This window comes from Pezoporus occidentalis, unplaced genomic scaffold, assembly GCF_034315485.1.
Source record: "Pezoporus occidentalis ecotype Australia unplaced genomic scaffold, CSIRO_AGI_Poc_V1 ctg8, whole genome shotgun sequence".
In the NCBI taxonomy this organism is placed as follows: domain Eukaryota; kingdom Metazoa; phylum Chordata; class Aves; order Psittaciformes; family Psittacidae; genus Pezoporus; species Pezoporus occidentalis.
The window spans coordinates 7677928-7705694 of NW_026916158.1; the positions used below are offsets into that span (position 1 = coordinate 7677928).

The 27767-nt window shown below is 34.5% G+C and overlaps 1 protein-coding gene and 1 long non-coding RNA gene across 2 annotated transcripts in view; both read right to left on the bottom strand.

Moving 5' to 3' along the window:
• On the bottom strand, window positions 1–26365 carry LOC134155712 (uncharacterized). Its single transcript, XR_009961691.1, has 3 exons — window positions 26078–26365; window positions 19630–19673; window positions 1–876 (listed from the first exon to the last, which is right to left on the bottom strand). It is a non-coding gene; the product is annotated as an uncharacterized LOC134155712 (long non-coding RNA).
• BCHE (butyrylcholinesterase) overlaps window positions 1–27767 on the bottom strand; it is a 320419-nt gene that overhangs the window by 222076 nt on the left and 70576 nt on the right. The window lies entirely within an intron of this gene.

The window sequence follows — 27767 nt, forward strand, 5'->3', positions numbered from 1 at the left end:
AGGAAACAGAACACTGATGTAATGGTATTTTTATCAGATACTTGAATTCACATACATACTGATGTAAGTATATACACATATTTATGCATACATCCCCCCAGTATGCATGTAATTAATATGAGCTTATTGGTAAGGAAAGGCTATGGCTTAGTAAGAAAGAAGGTATAGAAGCATGTACCAAATATCCAATCTGTACCCACAGCATAAATGTACTGTAAATAAAAACTAATCTAAATAAAACTTGTTTTGATATAACAGCAATTGTCATATTGCAAGTTTTTATTCTTGTAATTCCTAGGAGATGGGGTCATCCCCTTCTGCCCTCACAGCAGCTCTTTCCCTGCCTCCTTGTTGAATGCTGTAAGCAGCACAGAGAAAGATGGAAAACAACTTTACTATCATTTGTCACTGCAGAGGACTTTCCTTTCTCATTCATCATCCAGTTCTGAAAGAGCAGGTTGTCTTTGACTCTTCAGTTATTCAGATGAGACAACTATTCTTTTTGTTACCTTTGTGAATTTTTGTTCTATTAACATTTTCTGAAGTCTTAAATTTTACTGCTGTTTATAGCCCTCCCTTGTCCCTTTGCTCTAGCGACTCATTGTACATTCATAAAAATGACATTTTGGGGATCAACAATAGCAGGAAAGTATACTGATGCAGCAAACAAACAGCACTGAACTTCCTAGACCATATGCACACAGAGCCAGGGGAAGCTTCACTTTTTAGAATGACAGAAACATCAGTGCTTGGCTGGACAGTTCACTACATGAGAAACAAATTTTCCACATTTACTCCAGATATTGATATTTGGTTGCATGAACACCTTCCGTATGGACTTCAGTGAGCAGCTGTCCAGGGTGACTGCCTGGAATTCTGGAAGGGAACATTATTGATTTAGCAACTGAACCACTTTTCAATAGTGGCCAAAGAAAAGGTTCAGAGAAAAACATAAGGCTCCTGTAGCATGTATCTGTAATGGGTATAACATAACCCCTTTCAGCTGTGAGAAACATACCCCAAACAGAAACTCTCTGGGAGCCTTCAGTAATTATCTGGTTATTGATGCACTTCCACAGTGTGAGTCGCACTGGTCAGGATTGCAGTCCTTCAGGGGTCACAAAAGGGAACCGTAAAAATCCAAAGAAAAATAATTTGTCACTAGTCCTCAACAATCCTGTCTTTAAAGAAATTAAAAATCCAGTCTACAGTGTACTGAATTTTCATCACACGTATTCTCTAGAGATAAATTTTATCTTGTGAAGAATATATATTCCCCACCATCCTCCCTAACATCTATTTGTTGTTTTTATTTATTAATTTTTACTTCTAGAGTGGAAATACTAGCACAGAGTATGCATTTTGACTTAGGATAAACAGTAACTGAGCATAGAAAAGTTAGTGCTGGGATTTGTCCTGTTTCATTGGCTGAGATTGAGACCCTATTTACATTTATGCAGTTTTGATATAACATTGATACCTCACTGTTTCATTCTTTCTTCATTGTAGTACTGTTTTAAAAATCTGTGAGACTGAAGTGGAGGCATATCTGTAACATTCATGCTATAGGGATTTTTAAGATCTATTATGTGTTAGCCTAATATACGTGGACATGTTAGTAATGGAATGAAATCCTGATGCTGCAATGAACTTTTGTAGTGGTTACATGTACAATACATTTGCAGAAACCTAGCCTAGCCTGTTACAGAAGCAATTAAATAAAATGCTTTTCCAAATTACTCTCTAATTCTCTAGTCTAGTTGCACAATTTAATTCTGAATTTAATGAACTGTAAATGTGACATCAGAATTTTTGTCTAATACCAAGAATTTAGATTTAATAAAAAAAATTATACTAAACAGATATGTTTAACAATTATAGTGCAATTAAAATATGCAATCAAGCTTGCATAAAATATATACTCAATCTCAGGATATATTTACACAATGTTCTTTTTATTGAAGTAGAAACTATAGTAGTTTCTAACACTACTAGAAAACTAGCTGAGCTCTCCTAACTGCACCATAGATTGAATTTCCATAATGAGTCTGCTGCATCATCTTGACTGATGTTTCCATGAGCAAAGCAGATTCCAGTTTGAACTTCTAATTGCATACACCACAACAGTCCCTTTTTTCGCATCTTACATCCTCTTAGCTTTGCTTTTTTCACAGTCAACATCTCCTGCATAATCTATTCAGAAATGATTGACAGTTCAATTTGGGCTGAATTTACACTATGTGCAAGGGGAGATTCTGGACCATAAATATTAGGGAAAGGAAGAGAAAAAAATCCAAACTTTTGCCTTGGACCAATTTAAGCAGGTTTTGCATTGGCAAAAAAAAAAAAAAAAGGAAAAATATTTGAAATAGAAGACTATATGGGTTCTATACATATTGTAGGCAAGGACAATTTGGCATTGTTTAATTAAGATTTGGGTTTGGGGCAGAATGACATTTTCACACATTTCTAAAAAATTGCTGAAGCTACCCTGGAGATGTGAGGGAGGAATAAAGCAGTAACATTTCAATGAACAAAACATAGATTTTCATACACTCTACAGGGACTGTATATAATCTTTAGCAGTGTAAATCACCATTTCATCACTTTCTTCCATTGGAGTCCTTTGAAAACAGACCTCTTAACAGTCCATAATTCCTCAAAGGATGATCATCACTGACTTCAAAAAAGTAGTCAAGGTCATAATTGTAGGACAGAAAACCTGATTAAGACGTAGAGTCAACTACCTCAACCAACCTGCAGAAGAAACACTTGCATTTTACTGCAAAAGGCTTTTTCTTAAAAACTCCTTTCTGTTTAGAACAAATGCTTTAGAGTATAAAAAAGGTTGGTCAAATATCTCAAGATGCCAACTTAGATGGAACTCAAATCACCTACCAACATCACTCACAGTTGCTTAGGTTCTTTTAATATTTACAGTATTCAACCAAATATAGGGGAGTTCAAGAAAATCCTACCTTCTATTACCATCCAAAACTCGTTTTATTCTCTCTTTCTTAATTAAAAATATCTCTGCAACCAAAGGTGCATTCATATCTTAATTTGTACAATGACCTTGAGACAAGTACAAGTTTTTGTGCTATATGCCCCTGAGGGCACACATTTACTTTTTAGACTTTCAAGGGATTGAACTTTGATAAATTGCAATACTTTAAATACCCCAATATCTGTGAAAGGAAAAACATAGAAAGATTAGAATTTACGCAGATTTGGGGAAAATACTTAGAATAATTCTCGTGAGAATTCTGAGTGACAGGAGACATGTCAATTACTGTATTTCTAAAAATTGCAAAGAGGGAAAGATAATTTTGAGAAACCAGCAAAATTTCTTTCATATTTCAGAAGTGTTGCTATTAAACATTAAGCTAAATGGAGTAAAAAGTGATTTTCATGATGTCATTGGATTGTCTACAAGTTGGATTAAATGTATTCTGAAATAACTGACTGCATTTACAATATAATTATTTAAATGTATATATCATAAGATGCAGGTGTCCCTTGTTCCTTATTCTTTATATAAAGCAAGGAATTATTTCATTTTTCAGAACTGATGGGTGCCTAGAAAGAACAAAGATTCATTCCAAGATTCATTCACAAGAAAACTTACATTAGCTTGATTAAGAGATATGCATAACAACTCCTTAAGAGTTATATAGGAAAGAAAAGAAACAGTATTTGTAGTAGAGCTGGAAGTAGAAGAAGAGGATCTAAGTAGAAAGCACAGTCTAATAAAGAAATGAAAGGGAATCTTGGACTCTATAGCTTTAATGTAGCTGTAGACACAGTATACAAAATGTAATTTTTAAAAAAAGACTAACCATGTTCTTGTGCCATATTTTTTTCTAGATTTTACCTTTATTTAGTCTGTGAAATGCAAGTAATTATATTTCAATTGTTTTGTAACATGTACTCCACAATGAACTATGCTCTGAGTGTTTTTAATTTTGTGTGGGCTACTTTGCATTGCTGCAATTGACAGGACATTTATGTGAATATCTTGTATCAATGTTATCAATATCAATATTATATGAATAACCCAGGATACTGAATCTTCTTTATATAATGGACATGATGTTTTGTAAGAAAATGTTTTCTTTAACACAAAGGGTCATAGTACTTCATACTTTGAGTCACAGGAAGGTCTCTTTGTCTGAATATTTTACATTTCTCATTTAAGAAAAAAATTCAACTTCTGTCTGAACGCGTAAAAGTCCATGGAGTGGCTAATTGTCTTATAAATGTTCTGTCCAGCTCTAATTAAAGCCATGTATTATTGAGACTCTATGCCTGTTCTGAACTGAAGCAGTAGCAATTCTGAGGAGATTCTTTGTCTAATATTTTAAGTGATATGATAGTGCTATTAATGCAAGTATTTTTTATTTTCTTGAGGAAAGTCAGTTGGGCTATGTTAGCAAATTACTCTGGGGGGTGCTTTAAATTTAAGGGTAATTATTAAAGCCTGCCAGCAGAATCACCTTAAACAAAGCAGGTGAGGGTACAATGTAGCTTGTGATAGAGAAGCAGAAAGAAGAAAGGAAGTCATCTCCTAAAGTATTTGAAGAATGAAAGTGAAACAACAATTTGAGAACTAACTATGGTAATACTTTAAATGTGGTTTGCTATTAGAAGGTTGAGAGAAAGAAATCTGACCATAAATACAAGATAATAAAACAGTAAATTAAACCCACAAATTAAACAAAATTAAAATTGGGGGTGAGGGTAGAGGTGTGGGGTGTGGAATTTTGATTTTAATAATTAACCTTAGATTTCAAGAGCATCAATAAATTTGTAGCACTTTTGGAAAGACCATCTTCCAAATTGAAAGGTACAGTAAAATCAGTCTTTTCACTATGCTATTTCCTACTTAGTGCCAGTAAATACAGATGCAATAACTGATAGCACTGGCTTAAACAATTTAGAAAGGCTGGTTAGAAAATGAAATGACTGAAAAATGCAAAGAAATCTATTTTATTCCTAAAGTATTATCTCTATTTCTGAATTTGTTAACTTTTTTTAATGGAAATAATAGAAATGATTAAAAAGCAAAGACTAATTCTTAGCTGAAAAAAGTATTTTTCCTACTTTAAATCACAGGTTTTTATTTTTCTTTTGACAAATAAAAATATGATAGCCACAAGAAGACGACAAGATTTTGAGTTCATTTGAAATTACAGTAACCTTGGTGAAAATTTTTTCTTAAGAATTCGAAGAGTTGAGTTTCCATTGTGAATTATTGCAGAACATATATGTTTATTTATAATCTTTTTTTGATGAAAAAAACAAAATTAATGAATATTTGTGGCAGATGTCTCAATTAAACAAAATAGTAAGCTGGGTTGTTTTCAGTAAGTGTTTAAATAAATATGATAGATTAAAATGTGAATACTAGGAGGAGCACTGACCATGAAGTATTACCTATTGAAAGACACAGAATATCATGCCCTGATTTTCATGCTGACCCTTTCTTCTCTCCAGGCCTGAGGTACATTATTGCATCATGAACTTAGTTTTAATATGAAATGAGTTCATAAATACTTTAATATCTGGCCCTTAGAATTCAAAACCATCTCCTTTTAAAGTACAACCCTCCAGCTACATTTAAGAAATGGTTTTCATTTCATTCACACTCAACTTTCATTTATATAAAATATTAGAATAACATTCATTTCACATCTGCCATATACTTCTATAAAAAGCCAGATTTGATCTTGGACCTAGGTTTTGGAGATGGCTGCCTTTCTCTACTATTTATCTGGTTATTTAACAATGCAAAGATCAGACTGTAGTAGCCAGATCAATAAATTTCATAGAACTAGTAGAAGTCAAGCTTATTTCTTAAAAAAAAAACAACAAAAAAACATCTGAACGACTCACCATGCATATGTTCAAAATAATGGCTCACAGATGCACATAAATATTATCAGAAGGACTTGGAAAGAAAAGAGAAGAAATGTCACATGAACTCCTTAGAAAAGAAGAACCAGTGTAAAAGGCATTAATCCATGAATCTGCATTTCTAAACATGAGTCAGGCATAGAAATATCTCTTAATATATTATATATAATGGGGAAACCTGACTAAGATCAGTTTCTTTTTTATTTTTTTTGTAATGTTAGCTCTAAAATATTTTTGTTCTGGGTTTTTGTGTTTTTTTTTTGTTTTAGAGTGAAAATATAAGCTGTGCAATGATCTCCATTTATTTTTCCTGCAACACCTTGGAATAACCCTTTCTGATCAAAAATAAATTACCATAGTGAACATAATTCTAATTTTTTTCCATCTTAAAGGTTAATAAGACTAACAACTTGGCAGTTTAAAAAAAAATGCAAAGGAAAACCCCTAATTTCTACAGATTACAGTTGGATGGAGAAAGAAGTGAATCCCTGGATTGATTCCCAAAGCTGAGATGGGTGGTTACACAACTCATGGGCTACAAGAGGCCCCTGTGGAGTTGCAGCCACCCAGGAGGGGCTATGCTGTTCTCAGCATCTAGCGAGAACAGCAGGAATTTCCTTCCATGGCTGCAAGTTAAAACAATGAGCTGAATCCGAATCAAGAAACACAACTGTGCAGGTCAGAAAAATGAAGCTGTAAAATGCCAGTTTTTATATTTAGGGAGTAACAGAAGCAAAATAAAACCACCCAAATATCAAGAAGTTCCATGTCCTCATGGCCCCAATTCTGTCCCTAGATAGAGCTGAATATCCCCACTAATTTGACTAAGTCATCATTGGCATAGCTGAGAGCAATGTTCACTCCTTTGTCTTTTTTTTTTTTTTTTTGACTCCTAGAAAAAAATTTCTTTGATACATAACTAATTAAAGTGCACAGGGCACTTTTTGCGTAAGTTGAAATGGTGGGAGATAACTGGAGACCTGTTCTCTTTGCATGTAGAATAATAGAACTTGCTGGCATTTATCTAAAGCAATAATGAACTCTTTGATCTCTTTAATCACATAATCCAGAGAAAATTATTCTTGACCACTCAAAGAACAAGTTCCAAATGATTAATAGTCAACAGCAAAAGACTTATTTTAACCTGATTTGCCCTAGAGACACTGTGCTTTTAGCTTGGAATGCTTTCTCAACTTAAAAAATTCAATCAATTTTCATTCTAATTTGTACTATTTCTTCTTCATGAGGTGGTTGCTTGATTTTTATAATGCTAAAAGTGACTTCAACAGAGCTTTAACTGAAAACCTAAACAATTGGGATCAATTCTTTCAACTGTATTTTAAGCAAATTATCCTTTTCTAATTGTTAGATTTTTTTATCCAGTCTCCTAAAGCACGTAATGCACATGGATTTAAAGGAAAAGATTTCAAACTATTATTACAAACCAAGGCTTTAAAGTGGAGAGCAGCCACTCAGCAGGAGTATTTAGATGGAAACTATATTTGAGGAAGAACAGTCCCACAGTTTTCTTCCTAACATATGGAAATGTTAAAAAATGTAATGCAATGGCAGAGGCTGATGCAGAGTGAAAACAGGAAGAAAGACCTTCTGGTTGAAGAGTAGCAAGAGCAAGTCTTTCTTTTGGTTGTGACTTTAAGTACTGTCTGCTTCTGCAGTATGTAGGGGACACATGTTACCAACCCCTATATATACAGAAATGTAAATTCCATCTTGCAGTAAGGCTATTCCTTAATTCCTTACCAGAAAGTAAAGAAACACATAAAAATATTTTAATGGAAATAAAATTGTACAGAATTGGAATGGGTGTTGAAATGGGTACCTCCAGGTGAGTAAAACCAGTCAACAATTTTCTGTGCTCATTACTTTATGTAAGTATGAAAACTAACATTTTTCCTCTCTTGCTCCCTGCCCCCTATGCCCTCTTAATGTTTTGGAAAGAAGCAGGAAAGAAAAAAAGTCAATTAAAAGTGTTGAATGTTCCTGAACTCATGAAGTACAGACTTCTGTTTTCCAGCATCAAAGCTACAGGTAATTTAATGAGTGCAGCACAAATGCTGAAAGAGCCTCTAAGGTTCTTTTCGCTGTAGAACGTGTACTGAAAGACATGAAAATAAATTTGGTGAAATACTTATAATAAAAGGATCTGGTTTAGTGGACTTCAAAAGCATGCTAGACTCCTTGGAACACTGCTGTTAAAGTGTTGATGTAACTAATAAAATTTGTAGAGATTAAGTCACTCTCCTGGCCCGAGTTCAGCGGTCCAAACTACCTGGCTTGTTGAGGGCAGACTCCAAGCTGGGTAACCGAAAGCACTGCAGCTGTGGAGTAGCACTGAAATAGGCCTGAAATACTAAAACAGTAAAACCTCTTCTTTTCATCAGCCAAAGATGGGATTTGAGTCTGGGTCTTCCACGTTCCAGAACTGTACCCTAACATTAGCACAAGTCCATTTTCTCTTGCTAATCAACCATGACTAGACAAAATGGTTTACACTGCGCAGATGGGCAGTTAATTTCTTTTTCTGTTGTGTTAGCAATACTCTCCATGATGTGGTAGCAGCTGTGACGAGGATGGTAGATGTCTCCAGTCTATGCTCCATTTAGCTCCTGCATGTCAAAGGCATTGTCCTGTGTCAGGAGTGAAAAGCTCTGTAAAGAACTGAAGTGTCTTCTGAAGCACTGTTATATTTCAATAATTTTTAGATTTCTGTCTTTTCTATTCTATTTTTCTCTCCCTTCTAACATGATACCAGGACCTGTTGCCTTCTGGAGCTCATAATAAGCTTTATTAGCCACAATTCTTTTCTTTACAAAAAGAAAAAAAAAAAGAAATAAAGAAAAGGAAAAGAAATAGCAGCAGTCAGACTCAGGCTGCTAAAATGGCAGAGCATACATTTTCACATTAGAACTGTGGCTGGCACAGATATGACACCATGAAGATCAGAGCCTAATCTATGTCTTGCTAGAAGCATATGTAACAGCACAAATTCTTCTGAGAATTGGCACACTACATACACAGTCCCCCAAAAAAAGTTTGACTAATAAGTGTCCAGCAGAATAAAATGCGTAAAAGATTCATTAGTTTTGAAGGTGCCATTTATGAGGCTAAATTCCTTCTTATTTTAAAAAGTTACTTGTTACAAAAGGAATGTTCTGTTATTTCTTCTTATCCTAACTAGCTTTGCCTAAGTTTCTGCACAAGTTCTTTGGAAGCCATGAGTTACCTGGCTTACAAAAAGCTATAGTATGTTAACAAATGTTCCTTATCTTAACTGCATGTGGTCTTTGCCCCTAAAGTCTGTGCAGATATCAAACTGTATTTATCATAAAAGAATATTCATAACATTTTTCTATAGGATGCTGTAAGCACTTACCAAATTTTAAATAGAGAACTGCACACACAGTTATTAATTGGGTGGCTTCTTATATCTGGAGAACATGTAAGGAAAAAGTGTATGCACATTATACCAATGAGACTAAGAAAGTAATGTCCTGGAAGTAAAATGACAGTACATAATACATAGGTTAATAATGTTATTTGAGTCAGTTGCTCTGTGGATAGCTCCCTGTAGTTTAAACACTAATAATATTTTGCCTTATTTTAAATAGAGAAAAATATTATCACAGCTGGGAAAACTTGAAGTGCATTTTCAAATGGAAGCTTAGAAACCTCAGGTATTCTATTTAATAAAAATTATTAAAATTTTAAAAACAGTCTTAAATTATACAGTGAAAATACATTTGGCGAGGATAGGGACAAAGTCTTAAGGAAAAATGAAAGTTTGTCTTGAGTAACATTAAAGGGTTTCCAGCTCTGAATCAACAATTTCAAAAACAAACCATCTGAGCTTTTATGTTACTCTAATCTTTATAAATCTAATTTCATTTTATAAAGAATTTCCCAGTGCTTGGCATATTTTAATGAGGTAAGGTAAAGAATGAAAGTCTCATTAAGAAAAAGGAGTAAGCGTAGACCCCTACGGCCATAAAGTTTTCACATGTCCAGCAAAGATATTTCTGCCTTTAAAATACTTCTGCCATAAAGAAACTTTCACCTAATTAGGCACCTGAAGAACAAATGGATTTTTAAAGTACAATGTACCCTAGTTCTTATTAACAGCTTTTGTCAAGAGCTCTCCTTTTGACAAGGAGCTCTCATAAAACATATCCTGGTTACAAGTATGAATTTTTCTCACTGATATCAAATATTGAAGAGTTTGGAATTCATTTTAGCATTGAAATGAAATTTGAAATTTCCTGAAAAATCTGAGCCTAGTACTTATTGCTTAAAATTTATGAAAAGATGTTTTATTTTTCTATTTGTAATTTTTTTGTCATTTAGAAGGACATTTCTGAAGTATCTGTTTTAAGCTTCACCTTACTTCATTCCATTTCCCCTAGATTTTAGGAAAATAAAGCTTAAGTCTTACAACCACCTTTACAAATTTGTTCTAGAATGTATTGACAGATGCTCAGAGATGTAGAATCTTGTTATCCATTTTTTGAAAAATATAATGTAGTTGTTTAAAGTTAAAATGAATATAACAAACAACATTGTTCAGGGTGTTAGTCATAAGAAAATTCATGGCTACACCTGTCTTAGAAACTGGCTAGGCTTTTATCTTGAAGTGGTTGATCTCAAGGAAATGGTCTGCCTTAGTTAAGTAAACTCATTAGTTATAAACCAAAATATTTTATGTAAGATTTAGTTCTACTTTAACTAAAGAAAGTAGATTTTCTCACTTCTGTAGGTGAAAGCAAAAAGAACTCACACTTTAAATTATATTTAAAGTCCTAGCTTTTTGAACTTCTGTTACATGGGTTTTTTACATATCTGAGGCAGAATGGTTTCTATGAATGACATATAATGGACACCCAGTACACGGACGACCTCTCAAATTCTAACCAGCTACCATCCTTGCCATCAAAGCTTGATATTTTATCATGTTAACTTCCAACATCTTTCATGACAGCCTCAAAGACATCATTAGATCTATCAACACCATTTTCCACGTTTTGTCCAGTATCTGTGCCAAATATTTCTAAATATCTCATTAATAATTGAATGTTTATGTTATCTGCACTGAACTCTTCTTTTTAAGGCATTCTCCAGTTCAACAATGCTACAAATTTAGTAAGCTAATTTTAACTTCAACTTTGTCACAGTCCTTATCTTCTCACTTTCTTGAAGTTTCAGGGCATGATCTAGTGGCTCATGTATAAAGCACCAGAAAACTGCATTCATCAAACAGCAACTAGAAAATAAAAAGATAATTATGTCTATGTACTACTCTTTATTGTATCCTGCATGCTGAGATCAAAATAACCTGTATACTGAATAACATTCTATTTTGAATGATGTTTTGGAAGCACAGTGTTACTATACGAGTATCATAAATTATATATCACTGTCTGGGATCATGCACAGATATTCCCAGGAGACTCTTACTATTGTGAAAACAGGTAGTGTGTAATGTTGACCACTGAAACTGAAAGTAATCAGGCAAGAAATGTCCTGAACAAATGTAAGTAAGTGTGGTATCACATTATTCTTTTGAGCAGCAGACAAAATTTGTCCAACACTATCCTTAAACAGTATTCTTTTCAAAATGACATCACACAACTATGACACAATCTTCACTACAAGAAAGACTCTCTAATTTTACTTCAGCTATTTAATGCTTTCATTGCCTTATCCTTCGGTAAAGCCAAAGTGAAAACGGGTATCTAATTTTTTTTGGCACAGAAAACTCATGATGGAGTGAAATCACAAGAGAATTCATACCTTTTACTGACTTAATGCATGTTCTATAGAATATCTCAACAGTGAAAGGTGATTATTATATTCCTGAGTATGAAAGTTTCATAACTCATAGGCACCACAAGTGCATTCAGATTTTGAGAGTTAAGGTCAGTCACAAGAAAAAAAATAATCCCTTTTTACTAGCAAAATATTAATTTATAAGAAATATTTTTTATTGATTACCACTCCAAGAACAGCAGGCAGCTAATAAAGCACTTACTTAGATGATTTTTGTCGATCCTTCCATCTGCCTATGTTGAAACTAAAGCCATTGCTTGAGGGCTTTTATACATTAGATGGCAAAGCTCAGAAGTCATTTAAGAGAATATTATTCTATTTAAAATTCTAAATTATTTTACTTCTCATATGTTAAATTTGCCTTTTTTTCCTTTCTGAATTAAACACGAGTGTTTTTTCACAGGTTCTAGCCATTAGAATTCTTTAGCTGCAATACGCATTTTGCTTTGTAATATATTTAAAATATTCATCCTTAACAAAATAATTACAGAGTAGAGCCGATTCTAATAAAATTATCTAAAATACAGTGGGGTTGAACTCTATTTTAGGTTGTGGCTCATCAGGGTTTATACGTCCATGAGTACCCTTTAAGTGAATAATACACTGCGCTTCATGTGTTTTGTGCAGATGAATAAGCAATGGATTGAAATGAAAAGTCAGAAAGTTATTACATGAAAATTAAAAGAAATTCTTTTGTGTAAAATAAGACATCACTGATGAAAACTTGCATTTAGATGAGTAAAATTTCAGAAGAGTCTGTACTTTATAAAGGGAGGATGGAATACTGCCAGGTTTTCTTACGTAAACAGGATGTTGAGGTGGGAACTGGGGTGTTTACAGGCAATACAAGGTTTTGGAACTTCTATTTCACTCTGTCTTGAAACAATGCTACTCTCTAGCTTTAGAAATTAAAAACCTGCATCTTAAGCCAAGATTTTCATGGCATGTTTGTATACAAAATTCATTCTACCACAGGGTAAGATACTGAAGCTTTACAAGGTGACAGCAGATGAGCAAAGTTCTTGTATTTCAATATTGGATTCCTTAGAAATTAATTGAATTTCTAGATTGAGGATTTAAAACTCCAAGTAATGCATTTTATTAGTACAATCGCTGTGCACAGTGGATTTAATGTACCACTCCTGTTAATAATAATGTACCTCTAATCTACAGTGCACTTGTAACTGTTGTGCAGAAAGCTCTGACTCGAGTCAGGGATGTGGAATGCTTGACTTCCTTCCAATATAGTCAAATCACTTGCCTATCAATGCTTCTAAAAGGAAAGAGCTTCCAGATTAGGAGGCACACATACATCAGAGATGGATTCTGAGCAGAGGGTTCAACCTGATGCAACAAAAACGTGGGTTGACCATGAACTGTCTTGAAATCACTATAGTAGCACTATTCTGGGCATTGGTAAACTGAAAATCATAAATGTTTCTGCCACACTGAGCAATGAAATGCTTCCTTAGAGGAGACTTAAATACAAGTTACACCTCCTTAATTTTATTTATAGATGAAAAATCTGGTCCAGATTTATAGGAAATTGGCAGTATAACTGAAGCTGCATTTCAAGGAAGAGAGAAATTTAGTAGCATAGATAGATAGATAGATAGATAGATAGATAGATAGATAGATACAACTATTTACTCATTCTGAAAAGGCAAACCTTGACTCACTAGGAATGGGATATTGAAAAAGCACTCAACACTACTACCCCTGAAAGACAAAACTCCTGCTCAGCTGATCAGACCATTTCTTCCTACACTAACTACTGTTAGTGAGAGTGTCCATACAAATTTTATTAATGTTCATTACCTTAGACATCTCACTAAAATTAACATGAGTTAACTAAGTACTTCCAATCAGACAAGCTCTTAGAGACAGAAGCATCAAGTGTCACAGGTAGCAGCTATAGACAAGACCTACATTTCCTGCAAATCCCTAGACAGAAAAAACTTCAGATTTCTGCTGCCAGTACCAGTGATGGTATTTTAACTCCCGTGCTTTTGTTTTGTGTGCTCCTAAAACAAAAGCCAACTGGGAGAAGTTATCTGTAGGAACTCAGTGAACACCATATTAGATTTTTGGCAAATTTATGTACAGGATAAAACTGGTTAGGATCTAGCATTAATTATATTATGTGCCTTATCAAGGACATAAAAAATTTGCATTGGGACCTGCCAGTAAAACTTTGTCAAATAGTACAAGACAGTGCATGGAAGGCTTAAGTCATGTAAAGAAAAAATGTTCATTAATAAGCTGTCAAGCTCAGTATATTATTTTTTTTTTGTCCTCTCATTACCCTTTACTGTGCATTCTATTTAGCAGTATTTCAGTATTTAACTGAACTCTGTATTTAATAAAAGCAAAAATATTAGCGTATAGATCCTAAACAAAACCACTTCTGAAACATATATGTAAATGTATGTACATATGCCTTAAAACATTTAATGTAACATTAGATTTTCAGCTGATTGGGCGCATGTTGTAACTTTTAATGATGAATGGAAACTTTCTGTTTACATAGAGGCTCATGAATTTTGATGCTACACCAGAAGGAATTAAACCTAAGAGCATAGTTAATATGGCAAAATTTCCTGTAGGCAGCTGTTAATGATACAAATATTTAGTCTGCAGTTTTTGAAATAAGATGATCAAGAATCTTCCACAGTCACACTCTAGGAGCATAGGAATTCAGGATATGCAAAAAAGCCTTTCTATAAAATGCAGGCACATTCCAGAGATGCATTTAAGCCTTAAATAGCTTTAGAAGAATTTAAATAATAATAAATTACTATAATAACAAATAAACTGAAAACATAAAATAATTTTTCAAATGTGAATAGTGATCATAAACACAGCAAGATTTCATGGAATTATTAATGGATTATATTTAGAGTGTCTTTTATTCTGCACCTGAGTTAATGTTGGTCATTTAAAGAAAAGAGTTTTAGAAGCTTGCTTTCTAAATTCCTCTACACACTTATCATAGAAGGCTTCCAATTCTACTTCAGTGTAATAACTTTTAGTGTTAATACAAATTATTTATATGCTCTGATCCAAGGAACAGAAAAATGCATGAGAGTTTTGAACATCAGTCTCAAGGGTTTTGCTTACAACTATCATTAGGACTTACTTAAAAACCTGGATTACCCTCCAAGTTTGTCTCCTGATAACCAGGATGGACATTACAATGAAATGTTCAATGTTCAGTGCTTTTCAAGAGAGAATGTATGACCTGCTTTGATTGTGCTCAAGATAAGTTGAGAATTCTGAAGAAAGAGAAAAGAAAAAAAAAACAGAATCATAGAATGGTTAGGTTTCCAGCCTAGTTCCAACCACCCTGCAATGGGCAGGGTCACCTCCCACTAGATCAGGCTGCTCAAGGCCCTGTCCAACTTTTAACAGTGCCAGGGATGGAGCATTCCCAACTTTTTGGGCAGCCTGTTCCAGTGTCTCATCACTCTCACAGTAAAGAACAACTTCCTTATATCTAACCTGAACTTCCCCTGTTTAAGTTTAAACCCACTGTCCTATCACTACAGTCCCTGATGAAGAGTCCACCTTCAGCATCCCTGTAGGCCCCCTTCCGATACTGGAATGTTGCTACGGGGTCTCCACGCAGCCTTTTCTTCTCCAGGCTGAACAGCCTCAATTTTCTTAGCCATTTCTTAGGTGAAGATCCAAGAGAAGACCTTCACCAGGTTTGGCAGACATAAAAGACAGTGCAGCCTTGCTTTGTATGATAATCAGTAGATATTTGCACTGTAGAAAACTCAGGAAAGAGTTAGATTTAACGATTTCATCTGTTTTATGATATGTTTATATTTTAAACATATCATCTGTGGAGAAACTTGCAGAATTCAAGTTATATATTAAAGTAGTATACATTAACACCTATTGATTGATTACAACAGATCCATGAAACAGAGCTAAAGGAATGTGCGTATTTTCTACATTTATATAAAAGATGACAGTTAGGGACGGTTATGCTTCATTCAGTGCTTCTCCATAATGAAGGGTTTATTGTTTAAGATTAGCAGTCCATTCTGTTTGAAAGGATAAATGTGTTCCTAAATGCAAAATTCTATCATTAGCATGTTTTTTTCCACTTTAGTGATTTTTCCATTTGTAAATAAAGCTCCACTATTTGTACGTCAATTTATTATCAAACAATTAATAGTTCATTCCGATATAAATACGTTTAACAGTATAAAGATGTTTGATTGCTGATCACTGTCAGTTATTTTAAATTCTTTTAAAAAGTTCTCTTATATGTAAAAAACTTGAGAATGCAATCGTGGCTGCTTTAAAACTTCTAACTATTACTCTTTGTACAACCTTTGGCATTGATAAGGCTGCCTAGGGAGTACACCTGAGAATTTAATCTAACCTGCCTTCATGATAACACACAATATTTGCTAGATCTTGATGGAATTTATATTCACTTCAGTAAATTTCCTCTGATTTATAAGCTTAGATTTATCTCATGTCTCTACTATATCACACATTATTCATCATTTAGAAGGTTAAGAGATATTTACTACAAAGAACAGTTTTTTAAAAAACACAGAGTTCTAGATAGAAAGACACTGGCAAGGAAGAAAAATTTTTAGCTTCTCCAACTTCAGGTACATCTGAAAATAAACTATAGCAGCCGTAGATGGAATGCAATTGCCTAAAGTCAACAGAGTTATATATGGGGTGGGAGGAACCCACCATCACACTGTAGCGTTTTCGAAAGTAATGACTTATAGGAAAGATTTCCAATAAAAGTTAAATTATTAAAGATGTAGTAATTGGCTTTTATGTTAAAAGTCAACATGAAGTAGACAACTGCCATGTTCAGACACTTCCTTAAAAAAAAAAAACAAAAAAATCCCCAAAAAACAAAACAAAAAAAAAACACCCACCAAAACAAACAAGAAAAAAAATAAAACACCACCCCAAAATATTTCTGTTTACCTCAAAGCCAATGTCATCAGCAAGATTCAGATCAACTTGATGATCCAAGAAAAAAAAAAAAAAAATGTATCAAAGGTATATATGCAGACATACTTCAAGCACCACACTGATTTTTCATTGATATAAAAGGTATTTGCATGCTAGGATCTTCTGAACATTCCAATCTCATAATTACAACTTCAGGTATCCAAATACTTTAACAAAGACATTCCTGACTTAAGTCTTCCACCTCAATCAAGGGGTAGGGTTATCCTAAATCATCAGCAGTTGGATCGTTTTATACCAGCTAAAGCAGCAGAAATCTAATGAACAGTAACAATTCAACAGCGAATCCATACAGGCTGGGTACAGCTGATACTTCCCAAGTTCTATCTTTAAAGTTCATGTGGCAACCATTTTTATTACTGAATATATTTAATTTGTCAATCGATTAGCTATTTCCCATGGTTATAATTTACAACTACTATTTAAATTGTAAGTAATATAGGGAAATGTATGTCATCAGTATTTTTTGTACATAGTTTTCCCTGTACACAGAAATTTTAATAGATATATTCTGTGCATGCCTTTGTTCTTAAATGCCTGTGGTGGCCAATCTATCAAACTCAATATAATCTGTGGAACAGCCTTCTGGCATGTCCTCCTGATTCAATGGCATCCTATAACCTGCTGAGTAGTAGAAGATACTGTTTAACAAAATTACAAAATTTGGCTGCGTTTATTCCTAGACATAGTTCCATAAGTTTTGAAGAACCAAAAAGTGCATTAAATTTTATGCTAATTTCCTTTCTTAAGAAGAGCACAGTTTTAACTCATGATCTATGGCTCAGTTTTTTTCCTCTGAGACATATTTCATCATAAGTTCATCTGTTCAAAACATTTAGCTTCTTACAGTGAACAGGGGGAAAGAAGGGGTGATGTATTTTCTGTTTGGGTTTTTATATTCAGTAATTGTGGTCACCCAATCATGAAGACCAAGTTCATCAAGGCATATACAGATGCACTAATGTATTTTTGGAAAACACAGGCTCTTTATTGAAGAAACATTTTTTATTATTAAATAGAAGTGTGGAATTCCCTGGGGTACTCTGATCAGAGTCTGCAAAGACGTGAGTCCTCCTGTTCAGCATTCCTCTGTGTAGTACTTCCAGCTGACTTTTAAAAATCAGTTCCTCTCCAAAGCTACAAGAACTTTGTCTTTTAAATGAAAATGGGGTAGACTTGAAGGTTTTGTATGTTGAGTAAATCTAACAGTTTCAATAATGAAACCAAAAATTAGTCATAACAATCAGTTGTTATTCCTTGGCCAGAGATATTTAAATAATGAGAGTGTGAACTGACAGCACCATGCAATAGTGTTTGTGTAAAACACTTTATATGTTGCAGAGATGATCAATAAAATAATGACTTAGAATAGCAAAGAGGTAGAATCTGAAAGAATTGCATGCATAAATGACTAAATTATTTTTAAACTTTCATACTGCCTAAGTTTTACTAGCTTATCTATCTAATGTGCTTTTAAATTAAAACAGGTAGGCTTGATATTTTTTGAATCAGAACACATCAGAGAAGTCTCACAATTCCACTGTGTGCCAAGGAGTTTTCCTAGGAGGCTTTGTAACTACATATATCTTTCTCAAAAATAAATGATGAGTCATATACTTGCCTAAACAAACTTTAATGACGGGTGCTATTTAGTCTGTTCAAATCAAGCTGATTAATGTATCGTACGATATGCACATATCCTGTGCATTCCCTTATTCGCTTGATTATTCCTGCATATTTCTGAATAAGTTGCTGAGGATAGGTAATTTTTTCTTGTACTTTTTTTGTTTACTCATTCAACTTAAACTGGTAATTACCAAAAAACAAGGTAACTTGAAAAGTGGCTAAGAGAGGAACAAAAATGCCTTTTTCTACCTCACATACGAAAAAGCCAAATGAATATTTACAAGAAAATAATAAAAAGAAGTCACTTCTGAAGCCAGGCAAATAGCCAAAAACATGATTGGAAACAGCAGGGGAGATTTCTTCTTCATGCTGCTTCTTTGACTACTGTATCCTTTCATTGTGAACCTTCACAACTCCACTGCATGGAGATGGTGCTCTGGTTTGTACTGATGGATCATACCTTCTGAAAACTTTGGAAATTTGACAAAGTTTGATAAGAAAATCAGTTCATACCAAAGCTGGTTAATGGAGAAGAAAATTCTTCAGATATCATCAACCGAAATTATTGCTACTGTGAACTCATGTAATTTCACTGGGTTTACTAATTCTGACTATTTACATGGGTAATGAAGTTGTCTGCAGTTTTTTAATACTATGTGGCTTGCCCTATAAAACATCAAAAGAACAATTTCACCAGTAGATGGACCTGGAACTCCAAAATACTTTTGTTCTGATCCTTTCTTCAGTATGACAAATTTTATCCTTACAAATTCTAGGGAAGTCTCATTTATTAAAGGAGAGAGGCTTTCTTTCTCAGAAGCATTTAAATTGGTATATTAATGTAATATCCCAACTGTGCTTACATTTTGGGTTTCATTATATGTTCTTTCTCCTGTTTAGTCTTTACTCTATTTAAGTGAATTCAAAAACTCTGTTTTCTGTGAAGGCTCAAAACATCCCAGTCCACAAAGTAACAGCCAGAAGACCACTTTCTGTTTCTTTCCTTTTTGAGGAGCTGAATGTCAAACTCATCTCACCTCTCTTTAAACCAAGGGATAATTCTCTGGTCTTAATTTGTAACATTCAGCATTATGCTCTACCTAACTAGGCATCAATCTGTTCTGAAGTTGAATCTCTGTCTTGTAAAGTCAAAGAAACCCTAGAGTTTGCGTAACTATCTATAGAAGGACCGCAGTAAGGGAGGAATCTTCTCGCAACACTGAACTAAAACACCTGTACTCCAATGTCAGCTTCTTCACTCCTGGCCCAGCAAGTACCTGGGGAAAACAAAACGCAGACAAGATTCCCTGAGCTCCAATGTCCCCAGGCTGCTCCAGAAGCAAGCTAGTACTATTGGCAGCTGGCATGCATCATGGTATTTGAACAGCTGTAAGCTAGGGGAAACAAATTAGTTCAAAGAAAAAAACCTTTCAGGAGAATGGCAACACTATATTTAGACTCCTATTCAAATAGCCCTACTTCAATGAGATGGGGAGTATATCATCATCGTCTGTGATTAGACATTTATCACACTGTCATAAATTTGTGTGAGTTTATATGAAACTGCTATGAAGATTGTGCAAGGGTTGATGCAGTAATTCAAATATGTGTATTTAGAAGGATAAATCCAGTGAGGAGACACCACACACTTGACAAGAGAATTAACAGAAGTCAAGTGGATTCAAGTAAATCTGACATAGGATCTGAAAAACCTGTGAACAACAAACAGAGATATGCACACAACTAATTATTCAAGTCATTGTTTGGAGTAGACTGAAGGGAGATGATATTATAGTAAAAAATATGGAAAGCTTCCTCAAAAGTAAAGATAAAGCTGCTTTTCATAGAGATAATGGATATGACCAGAGGAGGAAAAAGGAAAAAAAAAAAGAAAAAGGATGATACTAGGAAAAAGCTTTCTTATAGAAAAGATGATGAGGTGATGGAGTAAACTGGGGGGTTGCCAGTACCTCAGGTCTTTCAGGACAGATTAGTCATCCATGAGATAACAAAATAGAATTATAGCTATCAAACCTGTCTCAGAACAATGATGTAGACTGAATGATCACTTCAGGTCTTCTTCAGACTTAGACTTCAGAGTCTAATTCCAAATACTGCCATTGCTAGCATTTTCATGTTCTTGTTTTTTTTTTTTAGGGAAATATTTGTTCAAAAGACAAATAAATAAGGCTTCTACAGGCATACTGCTGAAGTCTTTACAGTTTGTGCAAATTCCATTATTTCAAGCTAAATATAACTATCATATAAAAAGTCTGGGATAGGAAGCAAACAAAAAAAAGGCAACCAGAATTGGATTTCTGGAACAGACACAAAGGTATTTCTTCATCTTAGTCACAAACAGAATAATATATTGCAGGAAAAAAAAAAAACCAAAAGGTAGCTGTTTTTCTCCCATAGATTTTAATATATTTCTCCTGAAATCCCAATATTACACAAAATCACTAAGATTTTTAAAGAGAAAACTGCTGGTTTGATGTTGCATTTCAATGCTGCTGCAAAGATCTGTCTGCACTTTGTCTACTGGTAAACTAGATGTCAGAAACAATGCCTGTCTTGCAGTGGAAGACATGAGCACCTTCGTACTTTCAAACCTTTCTGGCTATAGCTTCCTACATAGCTAGATGGAGATAGGACTTGCACCTGTCTCAGCTTGTGTGCCTGATATTTCTGCAGTCAACAGAACACAAACATACCAATATACCAACAACAGAAATATATCACCTTAAAGGTTTCTGTCATTTTAAAGCCACATCTGGCTGCTGGACCAGCATGCTAGTAGACTCTGTCTTGCACACCAGGAGATTCAGATGCAAAAATATTATCTAGAAATTTGCCTAGAATTCATCTGACAGCTCATTTCCCAATCTGAGCTTTAACAATTTTCTTTCTCTTAGTCAACACAGAAGACCTTATACCTCCTCTGTCTTCAGCATTTGGCAAGAGACTGAAGAGTGGCTGCCTCATGCCAGGCACCCTTCTCTTCTTACAGTGCTGTGGATTGTAATGAAGAGCATTAAAATACTGTTTCTGATACCTTTTTTATCAGCCTAGCTTACAGGAGCTATCTATCCAGTCACTCATTCTGTATAGGTATTTGTGACTCTTTCTAAACCCCAATCCCTTTCAATCACACTCACAGATATCACAAATTTAATGAAAAAGTAAAAGACTAAACCATAATTAAGTCTTTTCAAACTTAATGAAAGTATGGGTTTGAGAACAGAGAGAAGACTGAATGACTTCTGCTTTCAACAGGCAATTTCTGCAGTCATAGTAACCTAATATGCGTTGCAGTTTAAACCCAGTCAGCAACTAAATACCATGCAGCTGCAAGCTCAGCCCCTCTTTTATCCCCTCCGTCCCCAGGCTGGATGGGGAGAAGAACTGAAAGAATGTAAAAATATGCAGGTTGAGATAAGAAGAGCTTAATAAATAAAGTACAATTTAACAATACCACTAATAGAAGGGAATAACAAGGAGAGAGAAATAAAACTAAAAGGGGTGGTGGGGAGGAAAACGATGATAAACACAAGTGATGCACAATACAATTGCTCACCACCCGCTGATCCATACCCAGCCTGACCTGAGCAGCAATCTGGCCTTCTGGGTGACACCCCCCCCCCCCCCCCAGTTTATATACTGGGCATGAAGTACTGTGGTATGGAATACCCCTTTGGCTAGTTTGAGTCAGACGTCCTCTCTGCTCCCTCCAGGCTTCTTGTGCCCCTCGTCACTGTCAGAGCATGAGAGACCGAAAAGTCGTAGATCAGGATGAGTGCTATTTGGTGACTACTAACACATTATTGTGTTATCAGCACTGTTCTCAGAAAGCTAAACACAGCACTGTACCAGCTAGGAAGAAAAATAACTCTATCCCAGCAGAAAACAGGACAATATATTATTGCCAAATTAATGTGGGGTCAACAGCTCTATAGCTCAATGATCAAAGTGCAATCAGTTCTTAGTTTCCCTGACCTGATACAATCATTAATTTTTTAAAAATTTTCTTACTGAGTAAAATCAAGCTATAAATTCTAGTGCTTTTTGTTCTTTAATTTAATACAAATGTAGTTTAGGGACTGAGCTATACTTCTAAAAGTGTTTGTAATGGTGTAGCTTCAAGGAAGGGACTAGGATATCTTGTAGAAATCTGCTTAAGAGAGATATAACTGGATCTACTGTACTCCTATACTGTTTTACCTCCCAAAATATCATGTTTCTATTCTAAATATTTTTAGAGAAAAATAAAAGCAAGTGTGAATAGGTCAGAGTAAGAATTAAGAAATTCCAACTTATTACCTGAGCTTGATTTGAAAGACGCAGTCTTGATTTATACAGTAAAGTACCAAACCCAAATCCAAAAATATTTTATGTATTTATCATCACATTCCATTAATCCTTCTAGGAAGTAGTTTATTTAATTCCACATTTTTCTGGGGTTAGTTTTTGTTTTTTTGTTGTTTGGTTGGGGGGTTTTTTTTGGTTTCTTTTTTTCTTCTTTTTTTTCCTTAACTGTTAAGAACTTGGCAAACGGATAAAAAAATGTCACTGATATGTTTTGCCTGCTTTGCACAGCTCTGCCTGTGTGACTATATAATTTTAACTGGAAAGGAGTCTGGAAAAAGAATGATACACAACTTCTAGAATAATGCTGTGTTCTCTCGCTACATCAATGAAAAATAAGTAATCAAAATCAAAGCCAAAACATGCTAATGAAAGTAAGATTTTTCAGTGAAACTGAAGGGCAAATTGTATTAAGCCACATATAAGGCATTTTTAAAAGTGGATAAAACACAAGTGCTCCATAAACCACAGCTTTGTGCAAATTAGCAAAATAAATAGTAGGAAAAATTGTGATAATCATATTATTTTCAGTACAGGTATCTTTGCAGCTGTATAGAACACAGCCTATACTCAAATACTGAGTAAATCAAAGCAAAGTGAATTTAATAGGTCTATTAAAAGTGTGCTAATGTATCTTTATGTAACTTAGGGCAGCAGTACCAATTCTATAGAAATAAGGGTAAATATAATGTGTCCTAACAAATAGTGATAACTGATTTTAACAGGTACTTAGAAAGAGAATATTTGTTTAGATCAATATCCAATTAAGAGTGTGGCTTTTCAGAGAGTACTCTGGGGTTTTTTCAAATTACAAAAGCAAAAGCTATTAGTAAATCTTATTAGTTTCATTCTGGTCTCTTGAGATTTTTTTTCACCTGACTACTTTGTGTCCCTTGAAAGATGATTTTGAACACAGTGTGATATCGATTGTTTCAAGGCACTAACGTGAACTGATCAAACACAGTGAAAGAAAATTTTACTGTATACATAGTCAAACTGAAGACTAAGATTTGTCAACATCAGAGGTTAATAATTTCCACTTTACTAAAAAATTAACATCTAATCAGTGACTCAAGAAGAAAATGGAGCCCTACTCATATTTATAATCATATGGACTCTGGGTAATGTTACAGCAAAGTAGCTGCAGAAACATCAGGAAAGTATGAACAATGTATAAACAATGAACAAAAGGTAAATTTTTTGAGGGAAGAAAGAAAGAAACTACGCCCTCCTTCTGCCTTTTTGCATTCTTTGTGTTTCTTCAGCCTAAATGAAGAGTAATGCAAGACCATATATGCTGATTTCTTTTACTTACTGAATAATCATACAAGATGAGAAGTAAGACTAGAATTAGATTTCTTTCTTAAAAGAGAACAACCCTTCCAAAATTCTGCACATATTATTTAGTGGAAAAGTACTGTAAGTACAATGTTGAATGAAAATGATGAGATTTTCCCTTCCTAGAAATAGGAGGCGAGATCCTGGAATGTCTCCCTATCTTCCCCTTCACAAAATGAGTTTTAAAGCATAGATAGCTTCTGTCTCTTCAGTCCTCCAACATCAGTCTTGCTATGCAGAAAAACAGAAGTCCTCTTAGGCTTCAATATTATACCCATAGTTTGAACATTTCAGCTAAGGTATTCAAAACTAAGCACCACAACTAACTCCTCCTTTTTAGTCAGTTTTTTCTCTATTTTGCCTAGATAAGAGATGGACTGTGGCTGGCTGATTCCCCTGGAGGGATGACAGAATTATATGTCTCTCCTGCTTTCCCTCAGCTAATAAATGTCAGTTGACATACATGGCCTTGTGCTGTCTGCTAATTAGACTATCACTTAGACAGATTAACTAGATCAGTGTGATAGTGTAAACCTAGTTAGGAAAAGAATCTGAGAATATTATAAAAGAAATTTTTACAAAAATTATTTTCTTCATTAAAAATATATATACAATACAGTGAAAACAAAAACATTTTTAATTTAAAACACAGTGACAGAATTATTTTAACAGTAAAAAACTCCCGAATATAGCATGTTTCTCTAGTAATAACTGTTTTGATGAATGATATGGACATCACATCATTTAGGTTCATAATTCCTCCTGACTGTCAGCCCCTTGATATCAGACAATGTTCACTATGGCAACAATATTACATAGTCATGTAATCTCCAAAGTACCAAGACTAAAAAGCAAACCAAACAAAAAAAGATGTTACTACCAAGAACTAGGAGACAGACAATTATAATGATGATACAGAACTAACAGCCTTGGTAGAACTAATGAGAAAAAGCACACTATTTTTTTTACATATAAATAAAATTATTTGTCTGCTATCATCATGCTTTCAGAAACGAGTATTTTAATTTTTTTTAACATAATTTAAATGTTTCTTAGCTGTAATTCAAAGCATACCAAAGGAAAAGGAAAGCCATCACTGAGGTTTGGGATCAAATACTAGTTTTATAGACAGTAGGAAAAGAAAAAAAAAACTTATTTCAATATCAAATACAGTCTTCTCACTTCAGTAACATACTAGCATCAACACAACAATCAGAGAAAAAATTGTGTTGTACTTTTGCAGAGACATTATGTGTTGTATTACGGTCCTATTACACTATTCTTTGAAGTTTCTATTGCATGTGAATGAAATATCTTTTCATTACAGAATCTTCCAGCTATGAAAAATGACATGTTTTGTGTTATCGATTTGTTTATCCCACACACAATATTTTTTTACACTACCTTTCATAGGCTATCTTTTACACTATCTTTCACAGGACTGTCAGCAGAAATCCTCACTCTAAAAGCTGTGCAGTTTTCCTGTGCTTCAGCTGTAATGAAATTAAAAAAGACTGTAGGGCCTGTTGTTAACCAGACTGGATGGGGCTTTGAGCGACCTGCTCTAGTGGAAATGGCCCTGACTGTGGCAGGTGGGTTGGAACCACATGATTGTGTCCCTTCCTACCCAAATTGTTCTGTGACAGTATTCAGCATACCCACAATCTGTGTGTCAAATGATTTTAAACAAAGAGTGGTCTTTTGTTTACACAGGCAACTTCCACTCTGACAAAACTGAAGTGAACTTCATCTAAGTGAAGAAAAGAACTTCCAACAGTTTCTACTGTTCACACTTGAAGGATGCTTATTACAAGGAAATGTGAAGTGCACTAGTGAAGAGAAATAGCTAATGTGACATAAAAGCAAAACTAGCATGATGACCTACTTTTGTTGTTCTGCTGAACGAAGTTATGTTTCCTCTTGCCTCGAGAGGCTGTGAATATCATTACTTACAGTACTAAACATATTATGCACTTACCTTCAATGACAGCTCAAAGCACAGAGGTAATCCAGGGACAACAGTATTTAGCTTTAGTGACAATTGCACCCAGTGAAGCCCTGGGAGGTGTTCACTGCACATACAGGATAAGGAAACAACATAAAACACAGTTGCAGGTGTAGTGGAAGACATTAAAGTCATCACAGATATTAAGCCTGAGATAGGAAGACTGATTCTTATAGGTTTTCCACCTGATTCCCTGGTGATTACTAAGACCTGATAACTATCCTGACCTTTACCACTAAGGAGGCTAATTGAAGAGGCTAAATTGCTTAGGTAATGCAAATGAACACAATGACAGGTGTCAGATAATTTGTTGTTAATTGGCTGTGTTAAGAGAAAATGAGGAGCAAAATATTAGCTTCTTTTTGAAAACAGATTCAAACAGTTATCGTAACTCCTCAATGGGTGCCTATGTAGCCTCCAAACATTCTTATCCATAGAGATTTTTCAGGTAGGGAATTCAGTCTTGGTTCTGCAGTTAGACTATCTTGAGACATTCACAGCTATGAACTTAATTTTTACTAGAGAGATGTTTCTAAAATTAGGTGGAAACTGCATATAAAGAATAAAGTTTACTCTGTGATGAGCCCAGAGTTCCTGACTCTATGCTTTGTGGACATTGAGGCATTTGTTATTCGATAACCTTTATTGCACTTTCTAGTGTAAAGGACATAAAATATCAACCAATGGAACATTTTTTTTCTTTTTTTCTTATCTCATATGATTGCATCTGTCACAAAGGCTAACTTACTGATTAATGGACTCCAAAGATTTTCTGGGAAATTGTGTTCAACTAATTGATCATTTTCTGACATTTAATTCTTTTTTTCTTTTACATCTTCTATACACTTGCTGCATGCAGAACATGAGAATATATTTCATAAAATGTATAAATACAAAAGAATTAAAGTGGTATCTCCAATTGTTTCAGGAATTAAAATAACATCTTGGCAAACGTTGTATCAGCAGATGCAGGGCTAGTTTCTGCATTATTCAGCTTTGCTCGTAGCAAAGGTATGGGCCTACCTTAAAACAAGTATAAACGAAGAAAAATGATTCACTTTTCATTATTTGCATGAATTTGGATTCAGTCTTTAAAATCATTGTATTAACTGTTCAAAAATAAACAAGAGTATAATCCCATAACTACTATTTAAATCAGAGTACTTTATATTAGAAGGCAAATGTGCGTTCTTACTTTCAATAAAAAACTTGCTTTCTTAGATTAAATTAGAGGCTGGTTAAAAGGTTTTGGACACATTTGTATATGCAGATCAATATGAAGTGTATTTATCTATCAAGTGATCTTCTCCTCACTCCTTCCATCTTCCACTGATGATGTGGGAAGGAATGGGAAGATTCAGTTCATAAACGATTGGCTTCGAGACTGGTGCTACAGGCAGGGCTTTGGATTCTTTGATAACAGCTGGTTTTATAGGGCACCAGTCTGGACAACGACAAGTGAGAAAGGTTTGTCTCACAGAGGCAAAAGGATGCTGGGGCACGAATTAGCAGGGCTCATTTGGAGAGCTTTAAACTAGATTCGAAGGGGGATGGGGTTGTAGCTGGGCTTGCCCCGGTGGGGCAGCGCTCCAGAATTGATGAAGACTGGGAGGCCTCCTATAATCCTAGGGTGAAATCAGTGTGCTCAGCTCGCTCCCTGGAA